The sequence below is a fragment of the Drosophila suzukii genome, chromosome 2L (genome assembly GCF_043229965.1).
Source record: "Drosophila suzukii chromosome 2L, CBGP_Dsuzu_IsoJpt1.0, whole genome shotgun sequence".
Taxonomy (NCBI): Eukaryota; Metazoa; Arthropoda; class Insecta; order Diptera; family Drosophilidae; genus Drosophila; species Drosophila suzukii.
This window is the reverse complement of record NC_092080.1, coordinates 8,457,690-8,470,376: the sequence shown is the minus strand read 5'-3', so window position 1 is coordinate 8,470,376 and position 12,687 is coordinate 8,457,690. Positions and strand designations below refer to the sequence as shown.

Here is a 12,687-nt window from a genome sequence, read left to right as displayed (position 1 = left end):
TAAGTATATAATCTGTATCAATGAAGTGTATCAATCGAAGTATAAACTATTAATAATCAATAAATAAATTTACGGAAGCAATGGAAGCCTTTCTCTACATTAATGACGTTAACATTAATCGATTTCAATTATTTGAGGGTGATTGGTGTTATTGGTTGGTCAGTCGTTTAGCGATGTTCCGAGCTCGTAGTGGTTTCAGACAAAAGTTGGTATACATTATCCTAATTTCCATTTTGTACAGCTCCTGGCTGCTTGGATTATTTCCATTTACCATAAGTATGAACGGAAGCAGAGGAGATTGCATCGCTCGAAGTGGTTTATCCTTTACGGATTTTTACTGAACGGATAGAGCCAGGAAAACGTGGTCTTCCAGAGAAATTGTGTGCTGCTATTGGGAATACTCGGAGTGATGACCATATATACGATGCATTTGCGAACCTTCTGGAGGAGCAGGAATCTGGAGGGTACTTTTGTACTTTTGCTCTGCTGCCGTGGAGAGTCCCACATTCGATAGTTATGTAATCCAGAAGGGTTTCCTAGTAGTCGTAGGACTGTTTATACCCGTTACACGTAGAGTAAAAGGGTGTACTAGATTCGTCGGAAAGTATGTAACAGGCAGAAAGAAGCGTTTCCGACCCCATATATAATCTTGATCAGGATCACTAGTCGAGTCGATCTAGCCATGTCCGTCTGTCCGTCTGTCCGTCCGTCCGTCTGTCCGTATGAACGCTGAGATCTCGGAAACTATACAAGCTACAATACTGGGATTAGGCATGCGGATTCCTGAGATTCCTGCGCAGCGCAAGTTTGTTTCAGCAGAGTGACACGCCCACTCTAACGCCCACAAACCGCCCAAAACTGTGGCTCCTACAGTTTTGATGCTGGAATAAAAATTTTAACTGAAATGTATTGTTCTCGTCAATACCTATCGATTGACCAAAAATAAAGTTTGCCACGCCCACTCTAACGCCCACAAACCTCCCAAACCTGTGGCGCGCACAATTTTTATGCTAGATACAAAATGTTAACTGAAATGTATTGGTCTCGTCAATACCTATCGATTGAGTCAAAAAAGTTTGCTACGCCCACTCTAGCGTCCATAAAACTTAAATCTGTCTTCCGCTTTCTCGCTTTGCTGCTTGCATATCTCCATTTCCCTTTGGTCCCATTAGCTGAGTAACGGGTATCTGATAGTCGAGGTACTCCACTATAGCGTTCTTCCTTGTTTTCAACTAGAAAACAAGAAAGGAAGTTAACTTCGGCAAGCCGAAGCTTGTATACCCTTGCAGTTATATTTATTAAATTTAAAAATACAAAAAATGGTATTCCCAATAGTATATATGTCAGAAAACACCGAAGCTATAATTTCTTTCATATTATTTTCCCACCAACTTTCCGACCACGTTTGTGCGATTTGTGGGCGTTAAAGTGGGCGTGGCAAACTTTTTTAGGTCTATCGATAGGTATTGATGAGAACAATACATTTCAGTTAAAATTTTTATTCTAGCATCAAAACTGTAGGAGCCACAGTTTTGGGCGGCTAGTGGGCGTTAGAGTGGGTGTGGCACTCTGCTGAAAAAAACTTGCGCTGCGTAAGAAGCTCAGGAATCTGCACGCCAAATCTCAATAGCCTAGCTCTTATAGTTTCTGAGATCTCAGCGTTCATCCGGACAGACAGACAGACGGACAGACGGACATGGCTAGTGATCCTGATCAAGAGTATGTATACTTTATGGGGTCGAAAACGCTTCCTTCTGCCTGTTACATACTTTCCGACGAATCTAGTATACCCTTTTACTCTACGAGTAACCGGTATAACAACTTTTACTTAGCATGTGACATGGCCTTTCGGAAGGCTACTGGGTAAATATCTTTGCCAAAGACCTTTCTACCCAAAACTTAGATCAGTGCTGAGTAGATCTGAGAATTCTCATTATCCTATTATGGGATTCTTTCGCCTCACTGGCCACTCAAGCTTTGTATCGTCCTATGAGCCATGCATTTTTGCATGGTTAGAGTTCCTTAGAACGCCAGAAAAGGTTCCCAACGATAAAGTCGACTTCAGGGCACCCATTCACAAATGTAAGTATACAACTGACCCTGATCCTGAAAATAAATTATTATTTTTCGCAGAGATAGGGGTTTTTTTTTTACATAACCATTTTTATTGTTATTTAAGGTACTAACTCGATTTTATGATACTAATTTAGCATTATACGACTTCAGATATAGACATAAAGCGGATTTGGCAAAAAAAATCAGCGAAATCGGTTAAGTTTTAACGAAATAGTTATCGACAGCTTCCCCCTATTTTGCATTTTAAGGCCTCGGCGGTCTTCATGTTCAATGCCAGACAAATCCAGACGATGAAAAACAGGATCTTTGGACAGGAAAGTCGGTTAAGTAGCATTGTAAAATGTGTTTTGTGTTCTCGTCAGTATTGCTCAAGAGACTGAGTAACTGAGCTTCAGTTTCCGCTTATATAGTAATTTCTATAGCCGCATCTGGTATTCAGTAACACGAAGTGTATTATACCATTAAATCTTACAAATTTAATGGCCCCGCGTTCGTGTATGGTGTTAAGTTCTTTTTAATTTTCCAATATTTCAAAACGCTCTTTGGCATATATAATTGAATAGTTAAGCCTGTACTTTTGGGTTCCAGTTCGTTACAACATAACATAAAAACAAGGAAGAACGCTATAGTCGAGTACCTCGACTATCAATTTAACACCATACACGAACGCGGGGCCATTAAATGTGTAAGATTTATTGGTATAATACACTTCGTGTTATAGAATACTAGATGCGGCTATAGAAACTACTATATAAACGGAAACTGAAGCTCAGTTACTCAGTCTCTTGAGCAATACTGACGAGAACACAGAACCCATTTTACAATGCTACTTAACCGACTTTCCTGTCCAAAGCTCCTGTTTTTCATCGTCTGGATGTGTCTGGCATTGGATATGAAGACCGCCGTCGCTAGAAAACCCACAAAATGCTCTAAATTCTTATCATACTGTTGATAACTATTTCGTTAAAACTTAACCGATTTCGATGCTTTTTTTTTGCCAAATCCGCTTTATCTCTATATCTGAAGTGGTATAATGCTAAATTAGTATCATAAAATCGAGTTAGTACCTTAAATAACAATAAAAATGGTTATTTAAAAAAAAAAAAACTCTATCTCTGCGAAAAATAATAATTTATTTTCAGGATCACGGTCAGTTGTATACTAACATTTGTGAATGGGTGCCCTGAAGTCGACTTTATCGTTGGGAGCCTTTTCTGGAGTTCTAAGGGACTCTAACCATGCAAAAATGCATGGCTCATAGGATAGATTTTTATTCTACCATCAAAACTGTGGAAGCCACAGTTTTGGGCGGTTTGTGGGCGTTAGAGTGGGCGTGGCACTCTGCTGAAAAAAACTTGCGCTGCGCAGGAATCTTTGGAATCTGCATGCATAATCCCAGTATTGTAGCTTGTATAGTTTCCGAGATCTCAGCGTTCATACGGACAGACGGACAGACGGACATGGCTAGATCGACTCGGCTAGTGATCCTGATCAAGAATATATATACTTTATGGGGTCGGAAACGCTTCCTTCTGCCTGTTACATACTTTCCGACGAATCTAGTATACCCTTTTACTCTACGAGTAACCGGTATAACAACTTGTACTTAGCATGTGACATGGCCTTTCGGAAGGCTACTGGGTAAATATCTTTGCCAAAGACCTTTCTACCCAAAACTTAGATCAGTGCTGAGTAGATCTGAGAATTCTCATTATCCTATTATGGGATTCTTTCGCCTCACTGGCCACTCAAGCTTTGTATCGTCCTATGAGCCATGCATTTTTGCATGGTTAGAGTTCCTTAGAACGCCAGAAAAGGTTCCCAACGATAAAGTCGACTTCAGGGCACCCATTCACAAATGTAAGTATACAACTGACCCTGATCCTGAAAATAAATTATTATTTTTCGCAGAGATAAAGGTATTTTTTTTTTTATATAACCATTTTTATTGTTATTTAAGGTACTAACTCGATTTTATGATACTAATTTAGCATTATACCACTTCAGATATAGACATAAAGCGGATTTGGCAAAAAAAATCAGCGAAATCGGTTAAGTTTTAACGAAATAGTTATCGACAGCTTCCCCCTATTTTGCATTTTAAGGCCTCGGCGGTCTTCATGTTCAATGCCAGACAAATCCAGACGATGAAAAACAGGATCTTTGGACAGGAAAGTCGGTTAAGTAGCATTGTAAAATGTGTTTTGTGTTCTCGTCAGTATTGCTCAAGAGACTGAGTAACTGAGCTTCAGTTTCCGCTTATATAGTAATTTCTATAGCCGCATCTGGTATTCAGTAACACGAAGTGTATTATACCATTAAATCTTACAAATTTAATGGCCCCGCGTTCGTGTATGGTGTTAAGTTCTTTTTAATTTTCCAATATTTCAAAACGCTCTTTGGCATATATAATTGAATAGTTAAGCCTGTACTTTTGGGTTCCAGTTCGTTACAACATAACATAAAAACAAGGAAGAACGCTATAGTCGAGTACCTCGACTATCAATTTAACACCATACACGAACGCGGGGCCATTAAATGTGTAAGATTTATTGGTATAATACACTTCGTGTTATAGAATACTAGATGCGGCTATAGAAACTACTATATAAACGGAAACTGAAGCTCAGTTACTCAGTCTCTTGAGCAATACTGACGAGAACACAGAACCCATTTTACAATGCTACTTAACCGACTTTCCTGTCCAAAGCTCCTGTTTTTCATCGTCTGGATGTGTCTGGCATTGGATATGAAGACCGCCGTCGCTAGAAAACCCACAAAATGCTCTAAATTCTTATCATACTGTTGATAACTATTTCGTTAAAACTTAACCGATTTCGATGCTTTTTTTTTGCCAAATCCGCTTTATCTCTATATCTGAAGTGGTATAATGCTAAATTAGTATCATAAAATCGAGTTAGTACCTTAAATAACAATAAAAATGGTTATTTAAAAAAAAAAAAACTCTATCTCTGCGAAAAATAATAATTTATTTTCAGGATCACGGTCAGTTGTATACTAACATTTGTGAATGGGTGCCCTGAAGTCGACTTTATCGTTGGGAGCCTTTTCTGGCGTTCTAAGGGACTCTAACCATGCAAAAATGCATGGCTCATAGGATAGATTTTTATTCTACCATCAAAACTGTGGAAGCCACAGTTTTGGGCGGTTTGTGGGCGTTAGAGTGGGCGTGGCACTCTGCTGAAAAAAACTTGCGCTGCGCAGGAATCTTTGGAATCTGCATGCATAATCCCAGTATTGTAGCTTGTATAGTTTCCGAGATCTCAGCGTTCATACGGACAGACGGACAGACGGACATGGCTAGATCGACTCGGCTAGTGATCCTGATCAAGAATATATATACTTTATGGGGTCGGAAACGCTTCCTTCTGCCTGTTACATACTTTCCGACGAATCTAGTATACCCTTTTACTCTACGAGTAACCGGTATAACAACTTGTACTTAGCATGTGACATGGCCTTTCGGAAGGCTACTGGGTAAATATCTTTGCCAAAGACCTTTCTACCCAAAACTTAGATCAGTGCTGAGTAGATCTGAGAATTGTCATTATCCTATTATGGGATTCTTTCGCCTCACAGGCCACTCAAGCTTTGTATCGTCCTATGAGCCATGCATTTTTGCATGGTTAGAGTTCCTTAGAACGCCAGAAAAGGTTCCCAACGATAAAGTCGACTTCAGGGCACCCATTCACAAATGTAAGTATACAACTGACCCTGATCCTGAAAATAAATTATTATTTTTCGCAGAGATAAAGGTATTTTTTTTTTTTATATAACCATTTTTATTGTTATTTAAGGTACTAACTCGATTTTATGATACTAATTTAGCATTATACCACTTCAGATATAGACATAAAGCGGATTTGGCAAAAAAAATCAGCGAAATCGGTTAAGTTTTAACGAAATAGTTATCGACAGCTTCCCCCTATTTTGCATTTTAAGGCCTCGGCGGTCTTCATGTTCAATGCCAGACAAATCCAGACGATGAAAAACAGGATCTTTGGACAGGAAAGTCGGTTAAGTAGCATTGTAAAATGTGTTTTGTGTTCTCGTCAGTATTGCTCAAGAGACTGAGTAACTGAGCTTCAGTTTCCGCTTATATAGTAATTTCTATAGCCGCATCTGGTATTCAGTAACACGAAGTGTATTATACCATTAAATCTTACAAATTTAATGGCCCCGCGTTCGTGTATGGTGTTAAGTTCTTTTTAATTTTCCAATATTTCAAAACGCTCTTTGGCATATATAATTGAATAGTTAAGCCTGTACTTTTGGGTTCCAGTTCGTTACAACATAACATAAAAACAAGGAAGAACGCTATAGTCGAGTACCTCGACTATCAATTTAACACCATACACGAACGCGGGGCCATTAAATGTGTAAGATTTATTGGTATAATACACTTCGTGTTATAGAATACTAGATGCGGCTATAGAAACTACTATATAAACGGAAACTGAAGCTCAGTTACTCAGTCTCTTGAGCAATACTGACGAGAACACAGAACCCATTTTACAATGCTACTTAACCGACTTTCCTGTCCAAAGATCCTGTTTTTCATCGTCTGGATTTGTCTGGCATTGAACATGAAGACCGCCGAGGCCTTAAAATGCAAAATAGGGGGAAGCTGTCGATAACTATTTCGTTAAAACTTAACCGATTTCGCTGATTTTTTTTGCCAAATCCGCTTTATGTCTATATCTGAAGTGGTATAATGCTAAATTAGTATCATAAAATCGAGTTAGTACCTTAAATAACAATAAAAATGGTTATATAAAAAAAAAAATACCTTTATCTCTGCGAAAAATAATAATTTATTTTCAGGATCAGGGTCAGTTGTATACTTACATTTGTGAATGGGTGCCCTGAAGTCGACTTTATCGTTGGGAACCTTTTCTGGCGTTCTAAGGAACTCTAACCATGCAAAAATGCATGGCTCATAGGACGATACAAAGCTTGAGTGGCCAGTGAGGCGAAAGAATCCCATAATAGGATAATGACAATTCTCAGATCTACTCAGCACTGATCTAAGTTTTGGGTAGAAAGGTCTTTGGCAAAGATATTTACCCAGTAGCCTTCCGAAAGGCCATGTCACATGCTAAGTACAAGTTTTTATACCAGTTACTCGTGGAGTAAAAGGGTATACTATATTCGTCGGAAAGTATGTAACAGACAGAAGGAAGTGTTTTCGACCCCATAAAGTATATATATTCTTGATCAGGATCACTAGCCGAGTCGATCTAGCCATGTCCGTCTGTCCGTCTGTCTGTCTGTCCGTCTGTCCGTATGAACGCTGAGATCTCGGAAACTATACAAGCTACAATACTGGGATTATGCATGCAGATTCCTAAGGTTCCTGCGCAGCGCAAGTTTTTTTCAGCAGAGTGCCACGCCCACTCTAACGCCCACAAACCGCACAAAACTGTGGCTTCCACAGTTTTGATGGTAGAATAAAAATTTTAACTGAAATGTATTGGTCTCGTCAATACCTATCGATTGATCCAAAAAAGTTTGCTACGTTTGGGTCAATCGATAGGTATTGATGAGAACATTACATTTCAGTTAAAATTTTTATTCTAGCATCAAAACTGCAGGAGCCACAGTTTTGGGCGGCTAGTGGGCGTTAGAGTGGGCGTGGCACTCTGCTGAAATAAACTAGCGCTGCGTAAGAAGCTCAGGAATCTGCACGCCAAATCTCAATAGCCTAGCTCTCATAGTTTCCGAGATCTCAGCGTTCATCCGGACAGACAGACGGACAGACCGACATGGCTAGATCGTCTCGGCTAGTGATCCTGATCAAGAATATATATACTTTATGGGGTCGGAATCGCTTCCTTCTGCCTGTTACATACTTTCCGACGAATCTAGTACACCCTTTTACGAGTAACGGGTATAAAAACTTGTACTTAGCATGTGACATGGCCTTTCGGAAGGCTACTGGGTAAATATCTTTGCCAAAGACCTTTCTACCCAAAACTTAGATCAGTGCTGAGTAGATCTGAGAATTCTCATTATCCTATTATGGGATTCTTTCGCTTCACTGGCCACTCAAGCTTTGTATCGTCCTATGAGCCATGCATTTTTGCATGGTTAGAGTCCCTTAGAACGCCAGAAAAGGCTCCCAACGATAAAGTTGACTTCAGGGCACCCGTTCACAAATGTAAGTATACAACTGACTCTGATCCTGAAAATAAATTATTATTTTTCGCAGAGATAACGGTATTTTTTTTTTTATATAACCATTTTTATTGTTATTTAAGGTACTAACTCGATTTTATGATACTAATTTAGCATTATACCACTTCAGATATAGAGATAAAGCGGATTTGGCAAAAAAAAGCAACGAAATCGGTTAAGTTTTAACGAAATAGTTATGGACAGTATCCCCCTGCTTTGCATCTTTTGGCCTCGGCGGTCTTCATGTTCAATGCCAGACACATCCAGACGATGAAAAACAGGATCTTTGGACAGGAAAGTCGGTTAAGTAGCATTGTAAAATGTGTTTTGTGTTCTCGTCAGTATTGCTCAAGAGACTGAGTAAGTGAGCTTCAGTTTCCGCTTATATAGTAATTTCTATAGCCGCATCTGCCATTATGCCATATGCCATTAAATCTTACAAATTTAATGGCCCCGCGTTCGTGTATGGTGTTAAGTTCTTCATTATTTGCCAATATTTCAAAACGCTCTTTGGCATATCTAATTGAATAGTTAAGCCTGTACTTATGGGTTCCAGTTCGTTACAACATAACTTAAAAACAAGGAAGAACGCTATAGTCGAGTACCTCGACTATCAATTTAACACCATACACGAACGCGGGGGCCATTAAATGTGTAAGATTTACCTTTCAGATAAAAATAACTCCCATAACAGTTTCAAAACTGTTTTTGACCGTTCTACTTCCTGCTTAAATTGGATATGAAGATCGCCTTCGCTAAAAAACCCCCACGACACACATTTCCCCATTTATGGGGTGAGTGATCCTGATCAAGAATATATGAGTGATTCTTTGTGAAAAGTATTGAGATTTTCTTTATGGTCTCAACACGATTACACATTTTTATCACGATATTATACCATTTATATACGATTTATAAAAAAATAAAATAAATAAATCCATTCGACAGAAGCATAGATATGGCGATGCCTATTTTTTTTAAGTTTATGTATAACTTAAAATTTCATGGAGTAAAAACAGAAAAATATTCTCGTTAATTATTAATTTTGACAACCTTTCAGATAAAAATAACTCCCATAACAGTTTCAAAACTGTTTTTGACCGTTCTACTTGCTACTTAAACGACGAGACTAGCGCAGAGATATTTAAGGTTCGTATCAACAAATTTATGTTGCGTAACAGCCCGTGACCCAAGAAAATGTCAGATTTCCGATTGGGATAAGTCAGAAAACTTTATTGTTTGTCTTTCGCTGGAGTTTTTGACCTCGTCAGCTGGTTGCGGAGGCTTACATCGCTTCTCCTTCGGTTCGTGTCCCTCCTTCTTTCCAGTCTTAAAACTAAACGTCGTATTCTCGCCCTCTCCGCTGTTGCTTGGCGCCATCCGGTTTTTGGGCGTTAGAGTGGGCGTGGCACGCTGCTGAAACAAATTTGCGCTGCGTAAGAAGCTCTGGAATGCCAAATCCCAATAGTCTAGCTTTTATAGTTTCCGAGATCTCAGCGTTCATCCGGACGGTCAGACAGACAGACAGACGGACATGGCTAGATCGACTCGGCAAGTGATCCTGATCAAGAATATATATACTTTATGGGGTTGGAAACGCTTCTTTCTGCCTGTTACATACTTTCCGACGAATCTAGTATACCCTTTTACTATTAATTTGTTTAATTATCTTGCAGATCTCAGCATTTTCCTAATACTGCAGCCATCGGGGACTGAAATTCCTTCACTGTGGATTATTTCACATAAATCGGGAGATGGGCTTTCAAGTGATTGTCACAAGCGTTTTGTACTTGCTTTTCCTGGTGCAATTTGACTTTATGAACTTGTGATTCCCCAGGCTTTCAATTAGTCTGAATTTCCCTTTAAAGCTGTCACTTAGTTTTCCAGACAGACATGAGATGCACTATTAAGCAGGTGACATTATGGCAATAAAGGCTGAATCACTTTCCCTACAAACTGTTGATGTCGAGCGAACTAAGTGAATGACTTGCAGTTGGGAAATGTGAGGAAAATCGGAACAGGGCCGCAGGGTATAAGCTGCAGCAATAAAACCCAAACTCCTTTGCCATTCTCTCTGTCTTAAACGAGGCTATGCAAAAAGGCAAAAGTAAAGCCCACAGAAACACACACAAGTGAATAGCGTCTGGAGAATGGAGTGGATGTAAAAAGAAGTGCAATTAAGGCCAGCAAATGAACGGGTTTTGTCCTTTGCAGCTGGCTAAAATGCAGGGATTCCCCTTTTACTATTCTCTACAAACAATGGAGCTTGCCTTCATGAGCAGTTTGGGAGACTGGTAACTTTTGTTCACACACATTTTTAGGTAGAATAATAAAGGCTATTCGGGGGTGCCACACAAAACACTGGAGTTTGAAATCACTTAAATGCCATTTAGGTATCTAAAAGTATGCAACACTATATTTTAGGCTCAGAAATAAAATGTATTCTTACAAAAGGAAGAACATACTTTAATTACTGCATACTTTTAGACACCTGAAAATAAATTAAAAAGTGATTGCAAAACCAAAGAAAAGACTATTTATATTCCGTATTTACGGCATACTTTTAGACACCTATAGTTAAATTTAAAAGCGATTGAAACACTTAAAAAAATGCAATTTCGTTGGATTATTGTAAATTACATTTTTATAAAATGTTTAGTGCCATTAAAGCTAGGATATCATTGCAATGACTTCTGACTTACATGGTTTATTAAATTTATCTTGGCAAGCATCTGAACTTGATTTATGCCTGTACTGCCACACATTTTATCTATTATTCGTTTGTTCACATATCGGCAACATTTAGGCCAGAAAACTACAACTGACAGGCAACAATTAGGCCGACAATGTGGGGCTGGGGAAAAAGTCAGACAAAGGATGCCCACACACTGGGGCCTTCGTCCTTGGCATCCTCGGCATCCTTGGCTGTCAGGAGCAGATACAGGCCTCCGGTCCTTTTTCGTCCGCGCCGAGGGAGAGCCCCATTATCTTCGATTATCGAGAGCACAAAGCCAGCAGCGATAACAGGGCCCACAGCAGCCACACTCGACACAATCGCGCAAATTGATTTTTATTATCCTGTGCCGGGGACTCCCCTCCTTCAGCACGGCATCCTCGAGCTTCTGGCAAATTTCCTGCTCATCTGCACGTTGGCCAAACAAATATAAACTCGAGTGTACACAAGCATTTGATTTATTGCCCTGGCCCAGGACATCCGCCAATTGTTTGGGCCACGTGGCGGCCCCCGGATCCTTGGGATCCTTTGTTTACACAATAAAATTCCAGCAGTGAAGTCAGCATTAGGTCAACATGCTTGCCATTGGGGCGACTCGTCAACGTTTACGTATAATTCGATTCGCTCATCTCGATTTGTGCCAGCTTTCAATATATTTTTATTAAAACGACAGCATCTGGTTATCGCCTTTGCCAGTGCTGAGTGAAGCAAATTTTCACCATTTTCACGGAGGCAGAAAAATTCATAAAAATATTTCCGTTTTATGATGATTCGCCCTGTCAGCAGAAATAGGCTCAAAATGGATTTCCTTTATAGTGATAAGTTCGGTTATCTCGCCCTTATTTTTGTCTCCATTATGATATCACATTGTTTATGGTATTGGTTTTTATGTACTGGAATAACACAAAGAATCGGAAATGGAAACATTTGTCCAAATACAAAAAAGAACCTTATAAATTCCTTGTAAATTACTCAGTTTCTTAGCTAAGTATTTATTATAGCTATAGGGCTAAATAATTGGAATTTCAAAATAATTCAAAGTTCCCATTCGTCTTTCTGTCAGCTTCTTCTGCTGTTTCCATTATCATTCCGGACTTCGTTCTCTCTCTTCTAATTAAAGTTTTGCCAAACAAAATGTTCTATAGCTACAATATTTAGTCAGACTTTCCACTAATTGCCCGGCTTTTCTCGGCTTCCTTCCATCGCATTTTCCTCCTTCCGCTAGTTTCATTTTAGCTGGAGACACAAATCGGCTTTGCTCGTCGCTGAATTGTTGTTTAAACTGCCGGCAACTTGCAGCAAATTGGCAATTATTTAATTTCGCAAACTTCTCTGAGCCAAAGTTTCGGGGAGAGCTGCTCCCCATCGATCGGCTTAAATAAATTGAGGGCTGGAGGCCAAAATTATAACGCATTGGCAAACTAATTAAGGCAGCCGACTCGAATCAATGGAACAATTGGCGGGTATTTATCGTAATTAGGAAAAGGGCTGAGGGTTGGCCCTTCATTAACTGCTTCCCTTGAAGTTCAAAGTCCCCTTCGGTTAACTCCCTCCACACTCTATCAAATACATTCCCCAATTTGCGGCTGCTGGAAAACATATAAATTTAAATTAAAAATCTGCTGATAAACTTTGACCTTTCATTTTCAGCCTTCGGCAATCCTTTTGGGCCATTGAAC

At 39.4% G+C, this 12,687-nt stretch overlaps 1 pseudogene; it reads left to right on the top strand.

Moving 5' to 3' along the window:
* Positions 1 to 173: 173 nt before the first annotated feature.
* On the top strand, positions 174 to 10,153 carry LOC108010458 (putative gustatory receptor 22d; annotated as a pseudogene).
* The last annotated feature ends 2,534 nt before the right edge of the window (positions 10,154 to 12,687 follow it).